Genomic DNA, 27752 nt, shown 5'->3' with positions numbered 1-27752 from the left:
CTTCTCTCTGCTCCACCTCCTGCCCTCTGCAGTCAGAGGACTGCTCCACCACCTTCCTGTTTCACGGGGGTATTCTGTAGACGAGGGTGTTAGCCTTGGCGATACGCCCTCAGGGTGGAATGCACTACATCTAGATTAAGAAGGTTACCAAGTGTGGTGTTAGCCATTTCGCCCTAACTCAGAAAATGAAGTGAATAAAACATTGCATCTCTCCAGCACAAACACAGAGTTTTTGCATGCTGCAGTAAGGGCATCTACAGATCAGATCCCATTAGAAAATGTAAAAACAAGGGGTTTGATTTCCATTTTCTCACTGTGTCTCTTTCCCTCCTCCAGCAGACCACACTGAAATTCTGAACAGTAAAATTACAGAGTACCAGGACTTCTCGGTGGGAAGCTGCACATGGCCTTTCTGTATATACTCCCTCCTCCCTCGTTTCTTCCTCAACAACCTCTACAGTAAGCCTGTCGCAGCCTACATGTTAACCAAAAACTGATCAATGGGAATGTCACAAAAAAAGAAAGAAAGAAAGAAAAGCACTATAGAAACAGTTAACAAACAGCGCTCGGTTATATGAGATATACAAGTAGAAAATTATAATAGACTTTTATAACACATTACTTTAACACACTTAATCATTTTATGATTACCATCATAAGTGCATCTGCGCAGTGGACTGTTGGTTTACTGTATACTATCGATGGATAAATGTTTGTCGTGTTTTTAAAGTGTTATCTTACTGTTTTGTTTACATCATAGTCTATCGATTTGTTTTAAAGTGTACATCATTATCAAGTATACTCAATACCATTTTTTTCATTATTGTTATGTCTTAAGTTTTCATATAATGTAGTTTTCTGGGTTTGGGGGTATGTTTGTTTAGGGGGTTTTATTTTTTAACTAAAAATGTTACAGTGGGAAACAGGAATTACGTGCTTGAAAAACACGACACAAGAATGTTCTGTCCTTTTCTATATTTTTGTTTGTTTCCATCAGCCTACGTTGCTTGTTTGAAATAGCTCCTTTTAAGATCTAGCATTTGCCTTCAAATAGAGTCTCAGAGTTTGTATTACCAATGTGATGAAGGGACAGCTGTCATGTTAGCCCAGTTCAGGGCTTTTACAAAATGAGTTGTCTGGCTTCCTGATACAATAGACAAAAACTATACTCAGTAAAAAGTTAGCTGTCATCTAAAGGCAGAGATTGATTCAGAAAGTGTCAGAAAATAAGGAATTTCTCCAGTTTTGCTCTCCATTTTCAGTGCCATTCTTAGCTGAAAATGGCACCATTTTTCTTGCGATTGAAGAGGTGCCATTAAAAAGCCCTCCTGTGACATAGATGATGTACGCAATGAGACAGACTGAGAGGGGTAAAGAAATTCCCCACCAAGAGAGGAACACAACGCTTTAGTCACTCTTGAAACCCAGAGGCAATTACCCAGAATGGGTAATTTTGATTGAAAATTACAAAAATAAACAGTCTTCTCTGCCCAGGGAGGATGGTGCCACCCATTTGCCGTTGTAGCCACAGATAAGCATGCTGCCGAAGTCAGTGGGAATGTGGGAGGGGCCATTCCCTGACATTTCATCAGCCTGCCCCAGTAATTTACTTCACCTTAAAATCAGAGACATTTCCTTAGAGCTTTGGCTCTTTCAAACAAATCGAGAAAGAACAAGCCACAAAGACACGTGCTTTCCAGGTTGATGGTTTTCAGAGGTACAACTCCTTGGATCAGAGGAGGCCTTTTTTGCAGCTTTTGTTTGATCAGGGTTGCCCCGCCACTGTCATTTGGATAACCAAGTAAACAGATTATCACACACACCTGACCTGCACAGCATGTGGTGAAGTTGCTGAATACATTGGCCAGACAACTCACCTTGGCTTGGCTGAAGCAGAGATACCGTTGTTCTCCAGAGATACCTAGGAGTATCAGGAGACACTGGACAAAGTGTAGGGAAAAATGCTGGTAAGTGAGATCAGTTAGTGTGGAATAGCCTCCCGAGTGATACAGTTTGCACTGTAAACGGAGATCAGCGTGGGCTGAGGACGTGTCCACTGTAAAAACTCCAAACAGCCCAGTGGGCCTGTCCTCTGTGAGGGGCTTGTTCTGCCTGTCTCAGCTGGAGGCCTGCTGCCCCTGCCCCTCTGCTGTAGAAGGCACAAATCCATGTCCTGAGGCCGAGCTATTAGCCCAGTGGAGTCTGATGATTGCTGAGGAAAGCAGAGGGGCAATGATATAACAACTGTACCAGTGTCTCAGTCAGGATAAAATTAGTAGATTCACTGTTTGACTTCTAATGTTAGGGGCCAGAGGCCCCCTCCCCCCGCACCCCTCACAAGAAAAGACACAATGGCCTCCACTTTGTGCCAGCAAACGTGGGCAGCCCAGGCCACTTGTTCTGTGGTGGTTTAAGGGCCTGGGCCTCAGTGGTGGAGCTGCTCGTGGGAGGGCACTTTGAAGGCCTAATGAGGTCTGTGGAGTTGAAAGCCTGCAGCATCTCTGAGTATGAGGCCCTTACAGCCCCGAGCGTGATTTGTCACCCTGCACTGAGTGGTCATTGTGTCATCTGACTTCCAACAAATGTATTTTTAGTCTCCTTTTTGATTCCGTGAGTTTGTAGTAAATATCCTTCTCCCATTGCCCAGCCCTTTCACGGGGCACTTACAGGTGTTTGCTAGCAACTCCCACAACAGGTGCAAGTTATGGCTGCATGCAGGACACCGCTGGAGGGTCCCTGTATGATCTAGCTTTAGTTCCTTCAGAAACAAGGATCCATGTAGTGCCCATGGCCAGTTCACATAGGGCCTGAACCCCAAAGAACAAAATATTAACCCTTGCTTATGTCCATACCACATTCCCCAGCTGTCGGCATCCAAACATACAGTGTTTGTTGCCTGAAACTAGCAACTCTAATCTGTATTGCTTATGCTATACCTGTTCTTTTAACCACTGAGTTTCTGTTTCCCGAAACCATAACATTGTTAGTGGAAAAAGTGGATTTGAGTATTTCCTGTTTTGAAATTATTTGTGTATCAAAATGGGTTTTGCACAATCTGTGCCAGTGCCTCAACTAAGAACAGACCTGATCTTCTTAAGCCTGAAAGGATGCAGTCAAGCTTGTAGGGCTTTGAGTTAAAGGAGGTTGGAACGTTTTCAGTGCTAAATGGATTTTTGTATATCTTGACACTTTGATGTAACCTCCTGTTTTATTTACTACTTAAACATCTGGCATAGATGTGCATAGAATGTAAACCAAGAATACAGCTGTTTTTCATGTCACATTTAACGCACTGAAAAAAATTAAGGATTATTTTTTAGTAAAGAGGTCCAATGAGGGATGTTCAGGGTAGATGTATTAGGTGCCACAACAGTTTTTATATTGCTGGCAGATTTAGAGTTCACTTTTAAGTGAGTGTAAGGAAAGAAAAGCTTGAAGCACTAAAACTTCACCAAATTCAAAACAATCTTGGCAAAAATGCCATTTTTGAGGTAGCACTATTTAAACTAGTTGTGCAATGATTTGCTCTAATTTTCTTTGTTCAAAAAAGAAAACCAGTCGCCAGACTATAAATTTCCTAAATAGATGCATTCTATTACAAAGTCACCAAGCTAGCTTGTGACTCTAAACAAATGTCATAAAAGCATGGATTTCATCTTTTATTTGACAAGAGATGTATGTACGTTTGTTTAAATCAGTATAATTTTAGTGACATTTTTATAAGCTTCCCACTTTCCATGAACCTATATTTTTTATTTATCCAAAGTTATTTCTCTTTGTCCATTTCTCTCAGCCTTATGCAAACAATATGCAAGAAATGCTGAAACTTGGATAAAACGGGTCATGCCAAGGGAAAATGAAAGCTGAGAATGATCATTTTCATAAAAAGGTTGCTAGTAGTTTCAATAAAAAAAAAAACAACCTGTTACTAAACTGTAACATAAGCAGACAATAAAAGAGGGATTTAAAATAAAGTAGAGTCATAAAACTATTAAAATTATTTTTTGTTAAAGTAAATGTTTTTGTGATTGGACCCTGATTTTTGCGATCAGCCATAGTTTTTATTTTGAAACTTTTAGTGGATGACTTTTGTCTCTGTATTTTTGCATCACCAGGTTAGAGAAATTGTTACCTCCCTAGTTCCGTGCCATTCCTGAGCACTCTGACACACTTTTCTCTTTGCCATAAGTGTTGTCTCATACTCGGCTCAGAGTGTTCACAAATGGACGGGGCTGGCTGGCTACCCTCTGCAAAACAAAACCCTTGCGCTCCCTAGCTGGCTTACGGAGCCCTCTGTTCCTGCAGCGGGGTTCTCTCCACAGGCAGTCAGCTACAGAACACAGGTTAGAGTCCAGTGGCATGACTTTTTTATACTCTAGCTGCACAAATAATAAACCCAACAACTTACATGACTGTGACTGTTGTAGATACATCTGGCCAGATAAGGAGACGCACGTATCTGATCCAATGTATTCATAAATGTACCTATTCCTTCATAAGGCAGTAGTATAGGCTATATAAAATGCTAGTACACAGAGCGATTGAGAAACTGGAGTCCTCAGTGTTTATCCCTTGTACATTTCACATACATGACAATTGAAAAAGGTGAAATTTATGAGGGAACTCTAATTTCCCATTCCCGTTGAATGGATTTAGTGTGATATTGCCCTGATTTTACCATGTGCCTGTTGAAGGCCTTAGAATATATACTGTATGTTAAAGACTGTAATAACTTCAACAAAAATTAGTTGATAGCCTAATCAAAATGTAAATATAGTTATGACACATTACTAGGCATCAACACATTAATTCACATCACATATTTTCATTTCTTTATTGTTAGTTTTTAAGGTTTTCATTATTGTTTTTTGATATCTTTAGTAACGAATGAATTTAATTTTGAAGGAGAATTAGAGGAAATTTAAGATTTTTAATACATGTATTCTACCCATTTAGTTATATTCTAAACCAATACTGAAGCATGATAAGGTATAGAATATAGTCCATAACTAGTTTGTATAGTTTACAGTTTAAGAACAAAATTAACTTTGTATGTAACTCCTACAATGATAGATTCATTGTTAACTAATTATATTAAGTTGTTGTTGCTATGGCAACAAAACTACAACATGGCTACCTTTGTATACATTATTTGTGAAATTTTCACATGTAAATTAAAAGTGATGTGTAACAGTATGAGCTTGTTAAAGGTACAGTTCGATACTGTCAGATAAAGATATGATTGAATATTTTTAAAATCCCAAAGTCCCATGTGAAAGCTGAATTTGTGTCTTTAGGTCACATGTTCAGTCAAGAAGTTTACAACACATGGATTTAGAGTCAGGTTTTATAGCTTGTAGAAATTGTTGTGTGGCTAGGGTTATTCCACAATATTTTAGATTTTAAAACATAATACCCTGCATTTATAATACATTATCTGGTCTTTATTTCATTTCATGTTGATCATCATTGTGTTAATTCATAATTAACCAGTTTAAATGCTGCAGTCTGACTGCAATTCTGTTTTTTTTCTTCCTGAAATTGAATTCTCACGTGATTTTGTTATAATCAGGGCTAAATAATTAAACATATGAATATTTTAATACTAATTTATATTAGCAAAACCTGTACATAAGAAAAATATTGTGGAATGACCCCGTAACAGTGTTGAAGATACAAATATGCTGCAGTTAAACTGATTCAGTTAGTGTACGAATGTGTGAGACACACCTTTTTTGCACTTATGTACATAGTCCACGAAAGAAATCCTTGGAACTTATTTTGAATATAAAAAGTCTGTAATAATACAGGAAAAGTTTGTAAAAGAGATAGGTATTACTAAGGCTTTGAAAAAGGAGGAGTTTTTTGCTATAAAACTTATCTGAAAGCATGATGTTGCTTTGCTGTTGTAAAAGCTTTGTAGTTTGCCATAGCTTACTATACAGCAGACTGATAACAGGTCAGCTTCAACCTGCAGCACAGAAAATGGGAAACAATACTTAATTAATTCGTAAGGTCACTAGCAAGGATTTTAATTGCTTTGAAAGCAGCCTACATTTAGAACACATTCGAGATCATGGTTTTTAATTAGAAGTTGTGCTCACTCTGAATCATGTTAGAACTTTGAACTCATGGGCTTCTCTTATGGCCTCTGATCTTTTTTTCTAGGCAGTACTGGCTTTGTCTATGATAGATTAGTATCATTCCAGTAAGTGTCATAAACATCAGTGGGAAACTGGGTGTTTGCTGTTCATGGTGGTGTTTTGCCAAGTGGAATGTGAAATCTGGGAGAGACCTGTAAAAAGCTAACAAAGTTTTAAATGAACAGTAAGCAGTGGTATAGGTTGCACCTCCCTGGTCTAGCATGCTTGGAACCTGACAGGTCCCAAACGAGAGAATTCGCCAGACCAGGGAGCTCCAAGGATTCTGCCTGAGGCAGCTGCTCCCAAAGCTGCTGCAACCCCAGCATCCCTGCCCTGGACTCCAACCCAAGCTCCCCATGGTCGCTGTGAGGTTACAGCCCCAGCCTGGAGCCCACAGCTGTTGCTGGATGAGAGAGTACCTGATTTGAGAGGGGCAACTGTAGAGCTTGAGTTGTTTGATTGTCTTGGAGTTATCTTCTGCAGCTGACCGCCTTGGTGTTTTGTTAGCACAAGAGCTGGTGATTCCCTGACAACGGTCTGTTACGCCATCTGGATTTCTGCTGGAGCTGCTGCCAGGTGGGCTGTGGGGCTGGAATGTGACAGCTGATCACCACAGCACTGATAGCCAGTTGCATTCCGATTGGCAGGAAAGCACAGGAGAAAGCAGCTCAGCTTTCCCTCTGTCCCTTTGCCAGGTGGAGCACTCCTCTTCCAAAGTCGTCGTCCTCCTTGAAGAGCGAGTATGTTCCCCATCCCCGGCAGCTCCTTCCGCCCCCTTCAGGGACCAGGAGAGTCAGGACACAACCTAAGTGCATCTTCTTGCTTTCCCTTCTGCAAGGGAAGATGGGAAGTGACACAGCTCTGAGGTTTAAAAAACCTCATGTGCTAACTTCTAGCGGCCTAAATTCTGGCAGCTGCTGCATCAATGACTCCAGCTGTTCTGAGGAGGACCCACCCAAACCTGCTGTGCATTTTGGATTTGTGTTGGTGTGCATGCTCCAGCCTGGTGAAATGTAAATGATGGACTTTCTAGAAGGCGGGGCAGGGTGGAGGGATCCCAGGGACATGGCCTGCTTGAGGAAATGAGCTCCCCTGATCCCCACGCTCTTCCTCTTGCTGAATCCTGTCACCAGCAAATGAGGCAGTGATTTGCCCATCAGTACCAGTGTCAACAGCCCCGGGACTGCTGAGCTCTCTCTTCTCTTGTGATCTGCTTTAGCCACGGTTTCCAGAACCGCCTTACAGCCAAGAGGTAACTGAGCAGGAAGAAGGCCGGTGTTTATGCAGCACTACTAAGGACGTAAGGCTGCGGATGAGCGGAAGGCTGGGTTGGGGTGGCGGGGTGGAGTGTCTTTCAGTGGTAAGAGACAGCAGTCCGATTGGCCAGCAGGTATCCCTCATAGGGCCCGGTCCTGCATCCTTCCCCTGGGCAGCAGACTTTGCACTGATTTCCCTGGGGGCAGCAGCTGGGCAAGGGTAACAGAACGGTGCTCTCAGCCTAACAGATAACTCGCACCGGTTAGGAACTCAGAGCTGTGCGCTGCTGTGCACCTAGCAGCGCATGCTTGCCCTTCTGTGCCTTATTGCAACGGCATCATTTCCTGCAAAAAAAAAAAAAAAAAAAAAAAGTATTAATGAGATGGGAGTCGGGGGGGGAGAGATTCATGGTTTAAAATATTGTTGCCACCTAGTAGATGGCTGGGAACTGAAGGCAGAGGAAAGTCTGGATTCTTTTCCTGGTTCCTGTTTTGTTTTGCTATGTTCTAGAAGGGTTTGGATGGGCTGCAGGCCCAAATCATCGCCTGAGGGTGCTTCCCGCTGCCCTCCAGCGCTGATCTTTTCACTTTGAGGAACTAGGGGGTAGGGGAAACGTTGCTTTCTAAGTAAACCTGTGTTGTAAAATCGCCAAAAGTCAGCTCAAAGTGAGAGAATCTTGGAGCGGAGAATCCCAGAGTCTGGGAAGAGGCTGGGGTAGAGCCTCACAGTGGGTCAGATACCAGCACTGTGTAGTAGAAATGGCTGGTATCTCTATCTCCCCCAACCCCCACTGGCTGCTACCAGTGGTTTAAGCACCTGCACCTTTATTCCTTACTGGGAGTTCCTGGAAGTGGGTCCTTTATCAGAGGGAGGAATGTAGGGCAGCTGCTGAGTCTCAGATCTGCTGGATGTTCCCAGGGCCGACTTATACCCTCAGTTAGGCCCCACTTCAGTGAACTACTTAAGGATGTGCCTCATTTTTAAATAGGTGCGTAGCCCTGGTATCCTGGTCCGTTAGGACCTGAGAACCGGGTAGTTCCATTAACCTCTTTAGGGTGGCTTCAGTGTAACTAAAGGTTGAATATATCCTGTTAGCTTTCAAGGTGAAATAAATGAGGGAGAACATTCTGGAGGCAATGGCCTGTCCATGGGCCTCATAATCCAGGTTTGGCTACTGTAATTAGCTGGAACCAGTTTGTTGTTGTCTAACAGTGCATGCCTACAGGCCAGCTAGAAGTATCCATTGGTGTAAGTCGTTTTTGATAATTAAGCTTATTCTCCTTTGTAGGACAATTAAAGAAAAATACTTTGCACTATCTGAGATGAATCACAGCCAGTAAAATTCTTTCATGAGGATAAGAAAAGAACCTTGAATCACAACACCACAGCTAAAATCTTTGCTAGTGACCTTTCCAGTCATATTCTCTATGATCAAAATAAAAACTGCACATGCCTCTTGAATGAGAGATTTAAACATGCAAAAATAACACAACTGTTAAATAAAACTAAGTTTTTATCCAAACACACAACAGAGAGAATTACCTGACACAGAATTACAAGGTTCCAGTTCTTTATTACTGTACACAAATGCTATTTGATAGTGGTGGAAGCCAAATGATTTTGTTGCCATGGCTTTTGTATCCTAGCAGATGAGGGGATGACGTGACCATTCTTAGACAGGCTTGTGGGATTTTTTTTTCCAAATTAGATTTTATTATTTTAAATCATTTTAAAAGCATCAATTGTTATGTCCCTTGACACTAGACGACCCTTTAGAAATATTAGAGATTTGTATTTTAGGCAGTCACTACAATCAGAAAGAAAATATTCTCCTAAATAAATTTTCAATTTTTAACATGAATAGAGCACTAATATTGTCTTGTATAAAGTAGATATTGGACACATTCTTTTCATAGATACTTCTGGTAACAAAAAAAAGTAAGGGAATCATTAGGCAGATGTCATTTTAACTCACTGAAATAGTTCTAGATTTAAAAAAAAATACTGTTAGCCCTATGGAATTGTAACAAATTAAAATATCATCAGCAAATCCCAACAGATAAAGGCTACTGCAATATTTCACTTCCAGAACATGAAACAGCTCATTCCCTCAACTGCTATCAACAAGGTGTACACTTTGAATTTATTTTTCTTTTTGCCACGTTATATTGCTGTAGTGCTTGTATGTGCTTTAGTAATGTGCATAATGCTACTCATTTTAGTATGTTACTTCTATATTGTTATTGTTTATTTTTTGATCTTTTAATAAAGTGTATAAAATTCTTGGTTATGTTTTTTATGGACCCATATCTACTCATTAACAATAGGAGTTCATGTCAAAGTCTTTTCAAGTTCCAGTTTTAGTCCCAGCCTTTAAAGGTTCTGATGTAAAAACACTATAATTAATGAAATTGGATTCAGTGTTATGCCTGATGCATAGAACACCAGAATAAATTTCTTTCCAGAAAAATACCTTCAGTATTTTGAATTATGTAGCTAGTGCATCTGTTTTATTGGATGCATTAGGCTTATCATAGTGAAGTTACTAACACAAGAAAGAAATTTGTATTTTAAAAAAATAAAAGTAAACTTTGCAGACGCTGCCTACCGGTTTCTCTTGTGCCTTGGACATTCTGAGACACACAATGTGTTACGTCTTGTATTTTTTTCTTAACTTCTAGCTGCCCCTGTTTTTGATGTAACTGGGAAGAAAGTGGTTATTATGCATTTGAAGAAAACCGTCAAGAATAAATTGAACATGATTGAAATGTCTGCAACTTTTGTAGCACAAAAATGTGTGTATTAATTTTTCCTTTAACGTGCATGCTAGATATTTAATGGGTGGCACATGGCAGTATTAATTCAGCCACCATTTTCCAAGAGTTAACCCCTGCCATCCAAAATTTTCACTCAAGTAGCCCAGGATGTTGTGTGATTCAGGAATGACACCACTAACTACTGAATTCTTCTTGCTATCCGTAAAGCATGTGTTGTAACTCAGGCCTGGTCCACACTAGGAATTAAAATGGATTTTTAGATACGCAAATCCAGCTCTGAGAATTGCATAGCTGGAGTCAACTTACCTAAAATCAATTTTTGCCATTGTCCGCACAGCGCGAGGTTGACAGGAGAAAATTCCCTTCCTCCTTGCAACTGGCCAGGAGTACTGGAGTCAATGGCGGCACCGATTTCGCACGTCCCAACTAGGCGCACTAAACCGAACCCCAGACGATCAATGGTCAGTGCATACCCTAGGAGTAGACATACCCACAGTACTCTCACATAGAGGAATTACTGCTGGAGTCTTGGCCATCCTTCTTTGTTAGCACATTATTTTGTAATGTAGACCAGGTTTCTGAGTGAGTGAGCGAGCGAGCTGATAAGTGTCCAACCCATTCAATCTTCAACAGCAACCTGAATGCCACCAAAAAATGCCCAGCAACGTTAACAGTTATGGTGTTTATCACCTGAATCTCCTTCCAACAACTGGACTGAGCCTGTCGCTCACTTCACCACCTTCCACCGCCCTCAGGTGATGACTGACGCATGGGGTGCTGAACCAGATTTAGTTCAAGGAGCCTGTTTAACACACTCCAACCAGATGGATGCCATGTGTTAACTTTCCAAAAGAGGCTGAGGCCCCTTCTCGCAGGACAGGGGTTGCCTCCTGCATAGTCTGGGATTGACAGATACGACTTTTGGACACAGAACACTGAGGGCTGTGTTACTCTTCCCATAAATTGGTCTTGAGAGATGGATTTATGCATTGTTTCATATGGACTTGTATGGGGAACTCTATGGTCTGTACAGGTAGCAGCAGTGTCACAGAAGAATATTGCATGTTAATTTCTAACCCCTTCCATCCCATACACACATGACATGGCTCCAGCACTAAACACCAGCCCACAGGGCTATTTCTTGATTTTAGGAACAGTGGCGGCTTGCAGCTCTGCTCTGAGCAGCTGTGTAGGAAAGTTCTCCGCTGGAGCAGTGTGTCAGAAAGAACTTGGCACATCTGCATGAAGCATGAAACATCTGAAGGTGCCTCTAAATGGTACTTCCCCTATTGCCGCAAAGCTGAAATAATCACCATCAGCAGAGTCGGGCTAGCCAATCGAGACAGGCCCAGCTTCTGATGAGACATCTGAGGTGGGAAGATCCTTTGAATGTTAATCTTAGTAACATTGTTTTTACTACTACGTGAGCAACTCTGGGCAAATCAAACCAGGAGCTCAGTAACCATGGGCTGAACACTGCCAGCTCTTTGTTTTCACAATTAGATCTGTTGGCTTTTGTTCAAGCAATTTTGGAGTCTCTAACCCACAAACAACATGTTTCTGTTATAAAATGAATTGGAAATCAGAGTGAGGCCAAAGCCAGTGAAGAACACAAATGGGCCTTGAACCTGCTGCTTCAAATAATGGACAAAGAAGCTTAACAGAGTGCAAGCTCAAATCCCGTAAAAGGGAACATAGGTGAGGCTACTGTCACTTTAAATAATTACCTTTTTTTTCTATAGTTGCATCAGCTGAACATGCGTCTGTGATTCCCTGCGTTGTACTGGAGCCAGATCCCCAGCAGCATAGCTCCATGAATAGCAAAATTGTTTTGGGGATTTGCACCAGCTGAGGGGGCTGGCCTCATTGTTTTACTTGTGCCCCAGAATACTGAAGTGAATGCCCTTGGATATGATGTGAATATAAATATCAGCTTCTCTTGACATGTCTGAAGCTGGCATCTGTCCAGCGCTCTCCAAAACTGACCCAGGCCTGGCCCAGCTGCTGAAAAGGATGGGATGGATTTAGGGATACAGCTGCTTTTGTGGTTGAGAAGTCTTCTCTTTTCCAGACTAAACAAACCCAGTGTTTTCAGTCTGCCCTTATAGGGCCCAATTCTCTAGAACTTTCATCACTTTTTGTTGCTTTTCTCTGGACTGTCTCCAGTTTGTTCACATCTTTCCTGATCGCACTCAGAGTTGGGCACAATACCCTAGTTGACGGTTAATCAGTGCAGAGTGGCACCAAAGAATTCCTTCTCATGTCTTGCTTGCAACACTCCTGCTACTACATCCTCGAATGATGTTTGTTTTCTTTGCACTGTTAACTCATACTTAGCTTGTGGTCCACTATGATCCCCAGATCCCTTTGTCCAGTACTCCTTCTTACACACCCATTTCCCATTTTGTAGGTGTGAAACTGATTGTTCCTTCCCAAGTGAAGTACTCTGCATGTGTCCTCATTGGATTTCATCCTATTGACCTCAGACTGTTTTCTCTGGTTTGTTCAGATCATTTTGAATTTTAATGCTGTCCTCCAAAGAGTTTGAAGCCCAGTTTGTTTCCCAGTCTCCTGGTTTATGAAATCACTTTGGGACCCTGCTCCAGCCTTTTTAATTTTACATGCCAACCATCTGGTTCAGTTTTGTTTTGGGGGAGCCCGTCCTTTCTTTAAAGATTCCTGTCTCAGGTGGTTTCCCAGTTCCTAGTAAACCTAAACCTCTCCTCTGAAAGCCACAGAGTCTCATGAAGCCATTGAGAACCTGCAGTTCTGTCTAAGTGGCCCTGAACATGGAACTGGAAGCTTTCCCATGACTACTCCCATGGAGATCCTGTTCTGAAGCCCTAGGAAGAAATATGGTGGGGAAGTTCTCCTGCCATTTATTGTAGGCTTGGCTATACAAACCATGCATGCACAGAACTCTTCCCTTTGCAGTTGGAGTCTGGGGGGGGTGGGGGATATTCAAGGATCAGCAACATAAGATGGAGTGACAAGGCAGAACTGGAGGGTAAAATCAAATCAGTATCTAAATTGTCTATACAAATGCAGGAACTATGGGGAATAAGCAGAAAGAACTTGCAAGTCACAGAGACTTGGTGGGATAACACGCAATTGGAATATAGGTATCGTAGGATATACTTTGGTCAGGAAGGATAGGCAGGGGAAAGAGAGGAGATGTTGCCTTATATATTAACAATGTGTGTATTTGGACAGGTTGAGATGGACATAGGAGACAGACTTGTTGAGAGTCTCTGGGTTAGGCTAAAAGAGGTAAAAAGTAGAGGTGATGTCACGGTAAGGGTCGACTGCAGACCACCTAATCAGGAAGAAGTGGGGGGAGGATGCTTTTTTTAAACTTAGAAAAAGAAAAATCAGCCAAAGTGGTGATGGGGAACTTCGACTATCCAGACATCTGTTGGGAAAAGAACACAGCAGAGCACAGATTATCCAACAAGTTACTGGAATGTATTGGAGGAAGTATTTTATTTCAGAAGGTGGGAAAGCAACTGAGGGTTGGGGGAAGCAGTTATAGATATGATTTTAATAAACAGGAAGGAACTGGTTGAGAAATTGAAAGTGGCAGACAGCGTGGGTGGAAGTGGTGATTCTCAAGAATGGTAGAAAGGAAAACAGTAAAATAAAGACAATGGATTTCAGGAAGGCAGACTTTGGTAAACTCAGAGAGCTGCTAGCCAAGGTCCAATGGAAAGCAAGACTATGAGGAAAAACAGCTGACTATTTTTTTCAAAGTGACATTACTAAGGGTACAGGAGGAAACTATTCCTCTGCACAGGAAAGGCCGGAAGTGTGGCAAGAGACCAGCTTGGCTTAACTAGGAGATCTTGAATGACCTAACAATTGAAAAGGAATTGTATAAAAGGTTAAAGTACAAAAAAGAGGAATAGACGTAACACAAGGTTAGGGGCAAAATTAGAAAGGTGAAGGCACAAAATGAGCTCAGCGTAGCTTGAGACATAATGAGAAACAACAAAATATTCTACATGTATATTAGAAGCAAGAGGAAGTCCGAGGACAGGGTAGGCCCATTGCTCAATGAAGGAGAAACAATAACTGAAACAATAGAAATGGCAGAGGTACTCAACGATTTGTTTGTTCTAGTTTTACCCAAGAAGGTGGATGGAGACTGGATGTCTAACCTAGTGAATGCTAGTGGAATTGGAGTATGTCAAGAAGTTAAAATAGGGAAAGAAAAAATTTTAAAAATTACTGAAAAAAGTTAGATGTCTTCAAGTCACTAGAGCCTGATGAAAGGCATCTTAAAATACTCAAAGAGCTGATAGAGGAGGTATCTGAGCCACGAACTATCTATCCTCTTTGAAAAGTCAAGGTAGTCAGGAGAGATTCCCAAAGACTGTAAAAGGGCAAATAGAGTGCCCACCTATAATAAGGCAAACAAGGACAACCCAGGAAATTGAGACCCATCAGCTTAACTTCTGTGCCAGGAAAAATAAAGGAGCAAATAATTAGGTAATCCATCTGCAAATGTCTGGAAGATGATAAGGTGATAGGTGACAGCATGGATTGGTCAAGAGCAAATCGTGTCAAACCAGCCTGATAGCTTTCTTTGATAGGACAATAAGCTTTGTGGATAAAGGGGAAGCGGCAGATGGAGTATACCTAGATTTTAGTAAAGCATTTGATACAGTATTGCATGACCTTATCAGTGAACTATGGAAATGCAAACTAGATGGGGCTACTATCAGGTGGGTGTGTAACTGGTTGGATAAACATTCACAAAGAGTTGTTAATCGTTCATAGTTGTGCTGGAAGGAAATAACAAGTGTCGGTCTGCAGGCATCAGTTCGGGGACCAGTTCTGTTCAATATCTTCATCAACCATTTAGATATGGGCAGAGAGTACGCTTATCAAGTTTGCAGATGATACCAAGCTGGGAGGGGTTGTGACTGCTTTGGAGGACAGGGTAAGAATTCAAGATGATCTGGACAAACTGGGGAAGTGGTCTGAGGCAAACAGGATGAAGTTCAATGAGGACAAATTTAAAGTACTCCATTTAGTGAAGAACGATCAGTTTCACACATACAAAATGGGAAGTGACTCCCTAGGAAGGAGTAGTGCAGAAAAGGATCTAGGGGTCAGAGTGGACCGCAAGCTGAGTATGAGTTAACAGTGACACTGTTGGGGGAAAAAAAAAAAAAAAAAGGCAAATATGATTGAGATACATTAGCAGGAGTGTTGAGAGCAAGACAGGAGAAGTCAGTCTCCCGCTCTACTCTGCACTCGTTAGGCCTCAGCTGAAGTACTGTGTCCAGTTCTGTGCACCATGTTTTAGGAAAGATGTGGAGAAACTGAAGAGGGTCCAGAGAAGAGCAGCCAAAATTATTAAAGGGCTAGAAAATATTACCTATGAGAGAAGATTAAAAGAATTGGGTTTGTTTACTTTGGAAAAGAGAAGGCTGAGCGGGGCCCTGATAACAGCTTTCAAGCACCTAAAAGAGTGTTACAATAAGGAGAGGAAAAAATTGTTCTTCTTGGCCTCTGATGATAGGACAAGAAGCAATGGGCTTCAGCTGCAGCAAGGGCGGTTTAGGTTGGACATTAGTTCGCAAATTTTTCCTGTGGGGGTGATTAAGCACTGGAATAAATTGCCAGGGGGGTTGTAGAGTCTCTATCAGTGGAGAGATTTCAGAACAGGTTGGATAAGTATCTAACAGGGATGATACGAATGGTGCCTGGGCCTGCCATGAGGGCAGGGGACTGGACTTGCTGACCTCTTCAGCCCTCTTCTAGTTCTAGTACTCTTTGAGTCGTTGATTTTTCTCACTGAAAGATGACTCTTTTTTTCAGTAGTTGCATGGCTAGGAGCCCTGCAGTGCTAGGGGCTGCACGTGCTGAGAAACAGTCCCTCTTCTGTGGCTATTACAGGCTAAGTTAGGCAATGGCTGGGAGAAAGGAAAGGTGGCTATTGCTGGTTATACACAGGGAAGTGAGGCACAATGGCCTGCCCACTAAAGTGCAGGGAAGAGCTGGGACATGAGCACAGGTTTCTTCCGTCCCAGTCTAACCACCTCTTGCTATTAGGCTGCAAGCCCTCCGCGCTGTCAGAGCATACGACAGTGAAGGGAACGCTGATGCCAAACAGAGGGGAACATCTCAGTTCCCATTTCAATTTTAGTAAAATAAGGCACCTTCCGGGCAGAAAACAGAAAGTGCAGGAGAAAAGAGCAATATTTTTGTGTAAGTCCATTCTGGGCTGACTTCCCTCAGTACATCAAGCTGCTTTCGCCTTTCTCTGTAAATGACTCTTGCCCAATCTGATTACAAAATGAAATGCTTCGTTCCCAAACTCGTGACTTTGGTGCTCTTCTGACCTGAGAACCAAGGCATAATAGCATAGCGAGTGCTAGGGAAGAGCCCTTTTTAAACGGCAAAGTATGGGTCTCCTCCCACCAGGTCTCTGCTATCTCTGACCCAAAGGCCTTGACTCTGCATGGCACCTGCCCACACCTCTGGTGCTGGGAACCTGGCCAGCAGATTGGGCAGGCGTCAGCTTAGAGGATTGCTTGTCGGAGGGAAAGACAAACATCTAGATCTGTTGTTAAATAAGCTCTGTGCCAGGGTGACCCTTCAAGCCAGCAGCTGCACGTAGGTGCTATTAGCTGGGAGAGCCTGTTACCTCTCAGCTCCCTGCGCTGCGCTTGGAGAGTGTAGGGAAAGGGGGCCTGGCAGTAGCGCTGCCCTGGAGCTGTTGCAGGACTCGGTTTGTGCTAATGGCAGCCTCCTGGCAACCAGGTGGTGGCATCTGTGGAAGTCAGCACAAAAGATGCCTCCCAGTTACGTGATCCCTGCTCAGGCCAGGCCCGGCGGGGCTTGTTGTGTGGTTACCTTCCCAGGTGGGGCTCTCCGTGGGCTCTCTGGGCAGGACAGAGGGGGACATGAGGTGGTTGGTGCTGCTCCATGCTGGCAAAGGGAGAGCTGCCGCAGGGTGTGTCTGCAGGTTGGTCACCGTTGGACGCGGCTTGCAGCGGCTGGGCTGGGTCTGAGAAGTAGCTCCTGGAGCAGAGAGGGAGTGACAAGAGCCGAAGCCGGCTCAGGGGACGCACGAGGCAGCCTTGTTCTGCACAGCTGCAGCTGCTCTGCTGGCATCGGGCCCATCAAACTAGGACAGCCTCAGGAGCTGGGTCTCCAGGCTGAGTCCAGGGTGTGCCGTCAAAACCGGTCTGCCATGGGTGGCGTGCTCGTCACCAGGGCCCCGAAGCCTCAGCTCAGGGCAGCGTGTCTGTGGGGACAGCAGGAAACTGCAGCAAAGCCCAAGAGACCGTAGCCTAAGGACCTTGCCTGAGGCAGCCTGGCAGCACCCCGTTCAGCTAGCCCATGGCCAGACCAACGGCGTTTACTGCTCCACAATCATCTGACACTTCCACAAGTCTCCCTGCTCTAGTCCTCGGCTCAGAGCAGGTGTCTGTCTGCATTGCGCACTACCACCCGAGACAGGTAGCTGGGGCATCAGAGCCCTCGCTGCTGCAGAGCCACCTGCCAGCCATTCCAGGAGTTTGCTCTGACCCTCAGCTGGGCTCCATCTTCCGGCCGGAGTCTCGCCCATCATCACACCGCTCTCTCCACTCTCTGGCGCTGGCCCCTTGCTGCACCTCAGGGGCAAGCTGCAGTCTGTATAGGCCAGACTCCAGGGGTGGCGAGAGGCAGTGCAAGGGGGTTTGCAGGGAACCAGGCCCGACTCAACCCAGGGACCCTCTGGCAGCAGCCTTGTCCTGCCCTCCTTCACTCCCTTCTACTGCCTCTTATTCACTGGGCTACTTCCCCATGACCTCTTGCACCTTCTTCCGCCCTGTGTCAAGGCCACAGCCTGGGAGATAACGAGCTGGAGCTGCTTTGTCCAAGGCACTTCCTCTAGGAAGTCAGTCCTGCACCCTCCCTGGCTAGGACCCAACTGCCCACTGCTCCTTATAAACAGCAAGCTGCCTGTTGATTGGCTCCCTGTGAGCCTTTCCTGCTTGGCTGGGGCTCTGCTCAGGCTCCCTCCAGCCTGCTTTAACCCTTCCAGCCACCTTGTGGCCTCTCATATATGGAAGATTTTCCAGAGACTTCATGGGCTAAGGAACAGTTTTGAAAGCAATATGCCAAAAGCAAGCTACAAATGAGCTTTGCCTCCAATTCAAAACGTTCTTGCTGCTGTGATGGTGGGAACGTTAGAAATGTCAGTCCAGAACAGGGAAGGTGCTTCCCCAGTGAAGCTACAGTACAGAATGTAAATGACTACACAAGATTATTGCATTTGTGGCACGTGCCATTTGGAAAAAGCCACGCGAGTCCATCCCCACTGGAGCACAGCTGTATGCGAGAGCCAAGCTTAATTAAATCTCCATTTAGCTTTCACGTTCCTGAAGCTCCAGGGGGACGCTCAGGGGATGAAATCCATTTTTCAAGGCTGGCTCCACATTTGAATGGGCCTCTGTGGTCCTGAAGGCAGACCGTGTTTTATCCAATCCAGCCTTAACGTGGAATACATAGATCACTTTGATCTATTTATTATGAGAAGATGCAGGAAGGAAGAAGAAATGTTTGGCTAAGCCCCAAAGAGCTGTGGATTTAGAAAAATCCTCTCTAAAGGAAGCAGCCAGCTAACTCCGGCTTTAAACAGAGTGAGAGATTCAGCAGTAGATATTAAAGCAAGGAAAAGTGCTCAGAAATAAGCTGTTCATTTCAAGGCTTTACGCTGGCAGTTAGGGCTTGTCTTCAGACACTTATGCATCTGGATTCAGGTAGGGTCTGACTTTCAAGCACAGGAGCTCCCTCTGATTAACTCTCCATGTGAGTGTTCTTGTTCTGGAATGACAAGCAGGCTCAGGTCTCAGGATATCAAATCCTAGACCTTGTTTAACATGGTTTAATTTACGCCCGTGACTGGTTTATGCCCATACAGTGCATCTAAATTTAATACAGTGTGGCAGGTGGCACCTTGGCTGCCCAGTGTGCAGGGCAGGTTGGGCCCCCAAGCAGCTGCTGGGAAGGTGACAAGAAGCCTTGAGAAGAGGTAAGGCTGAGAGCGGCGTGTCTGGATTGCTTAGACCCAGAATTGAAAGCAGCAGACCTGCAGGAAGAAATGGACATTTGTTCCCCTGGGAGGGATGAGGCTCACATGACCTCACCAGAGGACAGTCCTGAGAAGAGGCTGACCACCCCTCCCTGCCCCTGGAGCAGCAGTCAGCAGGGACTGCTAGGAGAGAGTCAGCCAGGCTGCAAAGAGAGGCGCTGGCAAGTGAGTCCATCCTTCTGAAGGTACTTAGGCTGCTGCTACGCTACCATTGTCCCGCCGGACAATTCGAAGCAGGCTGATGAGGCACTGACATGCATATTCAGCACCTCATTAACATAATACGAACAGATTTCAGATTTCGGATTTCAGATTGACAGTGAAGATGGGGGCAGCTTCGACATTCCCTTACTCTGATCTACCTCTGTGGGAGTAAGGGAATGTCGAAGTGGGGCACTTATTTTGCAGCTGCCCCCATCTTCACTGTCAGTCTGAAAGTCTATTTGCAGGGCTGCCATTATGCTAATGAGGTGCTGAATATGCATGTCAGCGCCTCATTGGCCTGCTTTGAACTGCCTCATTACCATGGCACCTCTGACGAGACAACGGTAGTGTAGCAGCAGCCTTAGGCTCCTAATGCAACAGTTAGGCTGCCCTCCCCTTCTTCATTATCATCAGGGAGAATACCAAAGGGCCATAACCTCCTTGCAAATCAAGAACCACCTGGATCAACGTCTGGCAAAGTGCTTGAGGGTCACAGGACCCCGACTTGCCCTCTAGCTGTACGGTGTCTTTGTGCTAGGTGTGGTATGAATGCAGAACACAAAGGGTCCCACCCCGTTAGTGTCAAAGCGGGCAGGTCGGAGTGGGTGCACTTTAGATGGACACAGTAATGCTCTTGGTGCCTTGTGGGTTGCTGAAAATCTACGAGTGGTTACAATTTAAGACTTCCTCTAATTTTATTGTTTGAGTAAATATCCAGCCCCGGTCTGCAAAGGGCCTTCAGAACATGGCCAGTTGCCAAAGGGTCATGTCAGCAAGGGCTTTCTTTATCAAATAGAAGGAAAAGGCGCAGCAACCTGCCCCTTGGAAGAACATGAGAACGACCATAGTGGGTCAGACCAAAGGTCCAGCTAGCCTGGTATCCTGTCTGCTAACAGCAGCCAATGCCAGATGCCCCAGAAGTAGCAAACAGAGCAGGTAATCATCAAGCGATCCCTCTCCTGTCATCCATTTCCAGCCTCTGACAAACACAGGCCAGGGACACCATTCCTGCCCGTCGTGGTTAATAGCCATTGATGGACCTGACCTCCATGGATTTTCTAGTTCTTTTTTGAACCCTGTTAAAGTCCGGGTCTTCACAGCCTCCTCTGGCGAGGAGTTCCCCGGGCTCACTCTGCACTGCGTGAAGATAAACGTCCTTTTGTTTATTTTAAACCTGCTGTGCATTAGTTTCATTTGGTGACCCCTAGTTCCAGAAGTGAACCTAAGCAGGTGCACCCTTGTGTGTGACTCTGGCAAGAGCTGGCTGAGCTGCAGCAAAAGCCAGCAGAGAGCTAGTTAAAGAGCTGGCCGGGACCCAGGGTGCAATAGGACAATACCTGTAAGTGACTTGCACCCCGCCCTCCGCTAACCCCTGTGTGTTGCAAGCGGATCCAGCCATGTTGTTTCTGGTAGCTTTCCCAGAAATGGGGCTCTTTTCCCCCCAGAGGCGAGTACAAATGCTGCATCCATTTACTGTCAAATAACGAGCATTGCACTTGGTCTAGATCTGGTTAACAGGCAGTGCTGCCCCAGGAGCCACACGTTGAGCTACCTGCCCCGTTCCTCAGCCCTGCCGCGTGTTTGTTCTGATACCCTGACAGGGTTGGCCCGGAGAGGGCAGGGAGGAGCAATCCAGTTTCCTTTTTAAGTTCAGAATTAATTTCGAGTGTTTCTCTCACATCTCTGCAGAGATGGATTCGGTGACCTCAGGCTGAAACGGTCTCCTGCTGGAGTCTTCTGTGCTAAATGCCAAGGGAGCCCAGTACCGCTTCGCTGGCTGAGTGACGGCTGCCTCCGTGAGGATGGACCTGCCACCAGCCGAGTCTTGGGCACGGTGTCTAGAGGGACAAAATGCCACCTGCCTGCCCACAAGCCCATGCACCAGTTGTTCCCTCCCACTGTGGCAGGCCAGGCACCTGCCTCCATGGAGCCAGCTGGGGATAGCTCACAGCACCTTCTGGCTGCCTGTGGCCCAGTGGGCTTGTCACTGTAGTTGGGGTGCAACTGTGGTAGCCATAAACCCTTTTCCCCAGCCCCATGGCTCTAATGAGAGGGCAGATAGGCCACTACACTGCCTAGCGACTCCTGTGTGGCTTTGGGGCAGTTTTATGCTCTGAGAAAGGCCCAGAACACAACTCAGTGTGTCCCTTTGAGTGGCACTCGGAAGTAAGCAGGGAGGTGGCCCCATCGAAGGGGACCTGGTGTGAAATGCCCAATTCTGCATTGGCTGTAGGGAGGGCCAGCGGCTGGTCTCCCCCAGCAGAGCACGTGCCTGTGAGACAGGCAGGAGCTGAGCGAAGAGAAAGGTGACGTCACACGGGAGTCCGGCTCCAACCTGGGATCCAGGAGTGGCCCAGGGACAGGGGAAGAGCAGTTGCTTTCTGAGGTACAGGTGTGCCCTCCTGCCCAGCCTGAGTGCCTCAGTCTTTAATGTCTGTGTCCCCCCGCGCGCCGTGAGGAGAACGTCTGCATCTCCTGATGGTGCTAGTCAATGTCCCATTGAGGTACCGCGGGACCAAGTGACTTGTCTGGGGCTGAGCAGGGAGTTGGACCCCCCTGGACTCCCAAGCCCAAGCCCTGGGCTCTGCCCCATCCACCCTCTCTTTGGCCCTGACAGAAAGGAAAGGTGGCCCTGTCGTGCTCTGGCTGTCTCCAAGCATCCCTTCGGTCAGGGAGAAGCCAGGCACCCACCTGAAGCTGTGACGAAAGCCCCCACCTCTTCCTAGTGGTGTCGTGGTGCCATGCTGCACGCCTGCCCGGGGCGTGTGTCAGGCACGACAAGGCCCACGTTGGCCACCTAGGGCCCTCACCCTCAGTGTCCGGAAGGGTGGGAGGAAATAGAATGGCGGTGACCCAGCACAGGCAGAACCTGGCTCTGAAGAGCTGCCCTAAGAGTACTGTGACCATCGTCTGCCTCCCCGGTGCCCCATGGCAGGAACTGGCCCAGATGGACACAGCTGTACAGCTGAGGTGAGTGCAAAGTATTAGAAACAGGGTGTCTGCCCCCGTAAGGGCTGGGGCCTGGAATGGGACAGCCAGTCCTGCTCGGTGACCAGAGCCAGCAGAGCAGGGGGTGAGACCTGCAAAAGGCCCTGGAAGCTCAGCTGAAAGGAGCTGGGCTCCGGTGGTAGTCCCTGAAGCAGCAGGGGGAGGGGAGGCTGTGCTGCACTCAGCACAAAGGACATCCTTTCCTCTGTGCTTGCAAAGAGACGTGGCCTGGCAGCGTGAGCCCACCTGCCAAGGGAAACTGAGGCAGTGGCCAGCCAGAATCAAGCCCAGAGAAGGCAATGCTGCTACCAGTGGCCATTTAAAAATGTCACAGCCAAAAGTGAATCCAATACCTGGAACCAGTGTGCGCGAAGCAGCAAGAAGCCCTGCAACCAAAAACAACCCCCGCAGCTCCAGCAGCTCTCTGGCAGACCTGCCTTTCAGTGTCTCCTGTTGCTATGGGACCTTTGCAAAGCGCAGACGCTCCAGTCCAGGTGGCGAATCCACCTCCCTGAATGTGGCGATTCTCCAGTCCGCATCAGGACAGCAAGTGGGGTTAGGCTGGCTTAACTAGAGCATTCAGGGGGTGAGTTTTTCCCACACCCCGGAGCACAGTAGCTAGGTTGATCCACATTGTAAGTGGACCCTGGAATCTGCCAGGCCAGCCCACTGCCAGAGCTGCGAAGCAGCGTCTGCAAGAACAGCTGCTTTTGAGAGGTGGGGTGGGGGAGGACCGGAAAGGCAGGCAGGAAAGTTCCGTGAAGCCAGGCTCTGTCTCCTGAGAAACACGCTCTATTGCTCATCCCACTTCTGTGGGGCAATCGAGGTCATTCTGACAAGCTGAGGTGGGCTAGGACTTGAGGTTGGGGCGCAGCCGCAAAGGATTGCCCGGCAGCTTCAGGCAGTGGTGGTGTTAATTCAAAAGCCAGCACTTAGCTTTGGGTGGCCTGGGCCCCGCGTCCCAGCAGGCTGCTGGGAATGCCATGCACGTGGCTGATGTAAAACGGAGGGACTGGCCCTGGTGGGGATTACCCAGGACATGTCTTCTAACAAAGCTAGGGACGTTAAACCCCAGTGGCCTGGTCAAACGTTCTGCCTTGGTAAATCCCCACTATTGTTTCAATTGATTACGCTCTGTTTTACTATCCAGGCGTGCTGCTGCACCGCTGTTCTGGGGAAGCCCGAGCTGAAGGGGCTGCAGTGTAGTCATGTGTGACATGTTGGCCACTGGACGCCAGGTTGTATTGAAAGGTACGTTTCTTCAAGTTCTCTGGAATCCCAGGCACCAGCCTTGGCTGTGGCCTAAGAATGTGCACAGCTCCAGGCCAGTGGTTCCTACCCTGGGGTCGGTGGGCCCCTGCAGGTTTCCATGGGTATTGCAGAGGGTCTGTGACTAAAATAAAAGATAAATAAAAATGCTCATAGAAAATAAGTTTCCAATAAATTGCAGAATGACAATCAATTGTTATTTTAAATTAAATACTTTAAATGCTATTAATGGCTGTCCGGAAATCAATGCTGTGGTTTCCTTTTTCATTTAATGAGGTGTACCTAGGGCTGGAATTGGCTTTGGTGGGAGTCTGTGGACAGTTTGGGGGTGGTGATTAGGGGGCTCACATTAGTGCAAAGGCTGGGAGTCGCTGCTCCAGAGCCTGAGATGCACAGAGACCAGGTTTTACTTTCACGCTAGTTTCTTAGGAATATTCAAACACCCTAAAGGCCCCTGAGCTGATTGCCAGAGTCAGCCGTATGTTCTCTGTTCCAGTGTGTGCTGGGACCAACGCCACGTCTGAACGCCTCCCAAGATCTCTGCGTGGAATGGCGCTGTCTGAGAGAAAAGGGAGACACCAGACTTCCGAACCCAGGTTGGTGACACCCATGCCTTGTGCTCCCCTTAGAGGCTGTCAGTACAAAGATGATCCACGTGAAATGAAGTCACGCAGCAAGTTACACTGTTCCTCCTGCCAGTGCATTGTGCAATCTCTGGCTCTGCTGTAGCTGAAAGCAGTTGCCCTGTGATTTTGATGATGTGGTTTGGAATGGGAAAGATGGAAAATCACCGTGCTGCCCCCATGTCCTTTGTAAAGTGGAAGTAAATAATCCAGTGCACCAGCACTTGCTAGTAGCTGCTTTTAGCTATGCTGTTAATTGACACAGAGACAAGGTCTGGCATCAGCCTGGCGCAGTGTTCTCTGCAGCAGGCTGACTTGCTGGTCTTCCTCCCGGTTCAGTGCGGAGGGCGGGCTATGAAATGACTCATCGTTCACGTTCACCATTAATCATTAATGAAAGGATCCGCCCAGAGGAAACTAGAAGAAAACGGCTGCAAATGGAACCTGCCACTCCTTGGAAAACATCTACCTGGGCCTGAAAGGGCTTTTCTTGCTCAGCCTTAACTAGGCGCTGAGTCACGGGGCGGTTTTGGGAGGGTCAGACAAGCGGGAGGGAGATGTGTGGTAGGCAGGAGTAAATGTGTGACTGCACCTTAGCTGACACCATCCCAGCCATCGCTGCTGAAATACAGCGTTCTGTCAAGCTCCCCGAACACAGAGACCTTGTAGGCCCTTTCTAGCTCAGCTCAGCTCAGCCCAGCCCACCCTCACTTTATTCTCAGTGGGAAGTATGCACTGTATGCGTCAGTGGCGTTAATCCAGATTTACATCAGTTCAGGTGTGCGAAGAGTTTGGCCTTTGTGTTTCTAGATTTCTTGGAGAGTGGATGGTGTCTTCCGAGGCTCTCACACCATCGCCACCTCGGCTCAATCACAAGAAAAGCTTTATGCTTTATTATGGGCATTGCCTTCAGCCCAGCCCTGGCCTGGATCAGAGCTGGGTGCATGAGGGGGAGGCACATTTCTCACTTCACCAAAACTCTTTTTAAAGCATTTGTCGTCACTGGCAGGGAAGCTAGAGGCCAGGCCAGTGGCAGGAGCCTGAGCAGGCCTAGCCGTGGCAGAAAAGTCCCTGAGGATGACTGAATTAGGGCTCATTACCATCAGCCTGCCCTAGTCTTATCTCCCTGGATTCCTGTCCTTGCCCTTCAAGAGGATGGCACCTTGCTTTCACCACGGGCCTGGGCTTGCTCAGTTTTGCCCCCTGAGATGCTGAGGGCCACATATTGCCTGTGCTTGAATGCGCTTGGCACAGGGATAGAGGGGCTGGGCACCTTCGTCTTGTTGGGGCTGCCAGGGGCAACTTCACCTTCTTGTGTAGGTTACAGCCGCCTCCCAGCCTGACTGGACTTGTAGCCAGCTTCCCAGGTGCCTTGTGGGCCATTGTTGCAGAGACTCTCTCTCTTTGTGTGGGGTCTAGTGCAGTAGGACCCTGGGCCGTGCCACAGGGATATGGTTGCTGTGGCAATACAAATAACTAATAGTCACTGAGGCTGCTGTGAGGGACCCCCCCCCGCACACACCCATACTTTATGGGCAATGGGCTATAAATATAAATATGCATAACTCAGAGATGCTTTGGACAAAATGCCTCTTGTAACTTGTTGTTTTTCAACTGTGTAATCTGCTGGTTCTGTAAATCCTATTTTTGTGCATGTATCATTTTTGCAATTGAAGTTTTATAAGTATTGTCTACAAACATCTTTGTGTTCTCAGCAGGAGGTGTGGCTACACTCTTGTGAGAGTATGGCTTGTCAGGGGCTAATAGTACTTAACCAACACTGGGGGTCAATCCACAGCTGAAAAGATTCTCTGTCTATGTTCAGACCAGCAAGAAGGCAATAGCTGATTGTCTATAAGGGACAGGGACATGATCCATTCATGTGACAATCTCCATCTTGAAGTGCCCTCTAACACAAAGAGAACAGGGGGAAAGTATACAGAGGGGCCTGGGGTTTCCCCATCTTTTGTCCTTAGCCTGTCTTGGAAATTGCCTGGCATGTCCTAAGGAGAAACAGAACATGCTTTACAGTTTGCTGGAGACCCAGGTCAGGATAGGATCTTTTCTGACCTGACATTTTCACCTGATGAAAGGCAGCTGTTTAGGGTAAGAGCTCACAAGTAACTAGATTTTTAATGAGCTAGAACTAGCTTTGCATTTTCTTTTGTTTAATTTGGTAACTTGCTTTGATCTGCCTGTTTTCTTATAACCAATTAAATCCTACTGTTTTACTTAATAAACACTCTTTTGTTTCTAACCAAGTCCAGTGTAAAGGGGTATTACCTGGGGAGGGCTACCACTGTGCATCTCTCCCTTTCACTGATAACAGGGGACTCACCTAATGAGGACCCCCCATGCACATCTTTTTCACAGAGACAGATTTATTTGGGGGTTTGATCCCTTTTGGGGGTTGATTCCTTGAGTTCTGTGTTCTAGAACTGTATCCACTGAGCACGGTGATTAAACAGTATCTGCGTTGCTCTGCGAAGGGAGCAGTAACCCCAACTCTGTTCCTTGGCTGGGGACAACCAGAGGAGCCAGCTCATCAGGGCAGGGTGGTGGTGAGGCCCAGAGAGTAAGAAGGTGGGTGTCAGTGATCTGATCAGCAAACCAGGGACCATCCCAAGGGGTCTTCTGTGACGGCTCCCCATCCCAGCTTCTAGCTACAGAAATGCCACTGCCCCATGCTGGAGTGCCTGGGACACAGAGTGTGCGGAGCCAGACCAGCTAGCTCGCTGCAGTGCAGGGAGAACCCTTGTGCTGGGAGCATTCCCAGGGATAGATCCGTCTGGCCTGCAATCTCCTTCCCTTGCCAGCTGTGACTTGAGGTTGTGCTCCAAACGCAGCCCAGCTGGAAGTGGCAGCTGTTCCATGGAAGATCCTGCGAGAGCCCTTCGCTCATAGACCACACTCTCCCTCTGTGCTCAACCCTGCAGGGAAGAGAGAGACACTTTGCTGGGAGCTGAGATCCAAAGGCTGTGACCCACCAAGTTTCCGGAGCCGACTGGTGTCTAGGACAAACCGAGTCTGTGCTCCTAACCCCTTTTCCATCCTCTTCCGCTGGGCACTGCTTGCAGCCATTGCCTATGCAACGGCACCAGGATGCAGAACTATCTGCAGGGGGGTGAGAGACACTTAAGGCAAACCAGGCCCTTTTGCAACACCACCAGGAGGGTTTTGTCTGCTGTGAGAGCTGGAGAGGGGCTGTGCTGCTAACAGTTGGCTGCTGTATGGATCCCGGCCACACCCGGCTTGGTGGGGCAAAGCATGAACAAGCCGCCAGCTGTCTGCTCTGCATCCAGCACAGGAGAACAGTTCCTGAATGCTCCTTTGTGTAAGACTCTGTGGTTACTCTGCTGGCATTTTGCTGGCAATCAGTGTATCACTGGATCACAATCAG

General features: G+C 46.6%; 1 protein-coding gene across 7 annotated transcripts in view; it reads left to right on the top strand.

Moving 5' to 3' along the window:
- The window catches only part of MBNL3 (muscleblind like splicing regulator 3), a 131797-nt gene extending 122114 nt beyond the window's left edge, over nt 1-9683 (top strand). For 5 of the 7 annotated variants that reach the window (XR_012647342.1, XR_012647344.1, XM_075007998.1 and 2 more), the window contains one exon: nt 337-9683. The gene's annotated coding sequence lies outside the window, so the exon portion shown is untranslated. The remainder of the gene's footprint in view (nt 1-336) is intronic. The other 2 variants (XR_012647343.1, XM_075007996.1) reach the window with 1 other exon arrangement.
- Nucleotides 9684-27752: the final 18069 nt, after the last annotated feature.

This window comes from Carettochelys insculpta, chromosome 13 (genome assembly GCF_033958435.1).
Source record: "Carettochelys insculpta isolate YL-2023 chromosome 13, ASM3395843v1, whole genome shotgun sequence".
Taxonomy (NCBI): Eukaryota; Metazoa; Chordata; order Testudines; family Carettochelyidae; genus Carettochelys; species Carettochelys insculpta.
This window is presented reverse-complemented; position numbering and strand designations above follow the sequence as displayed.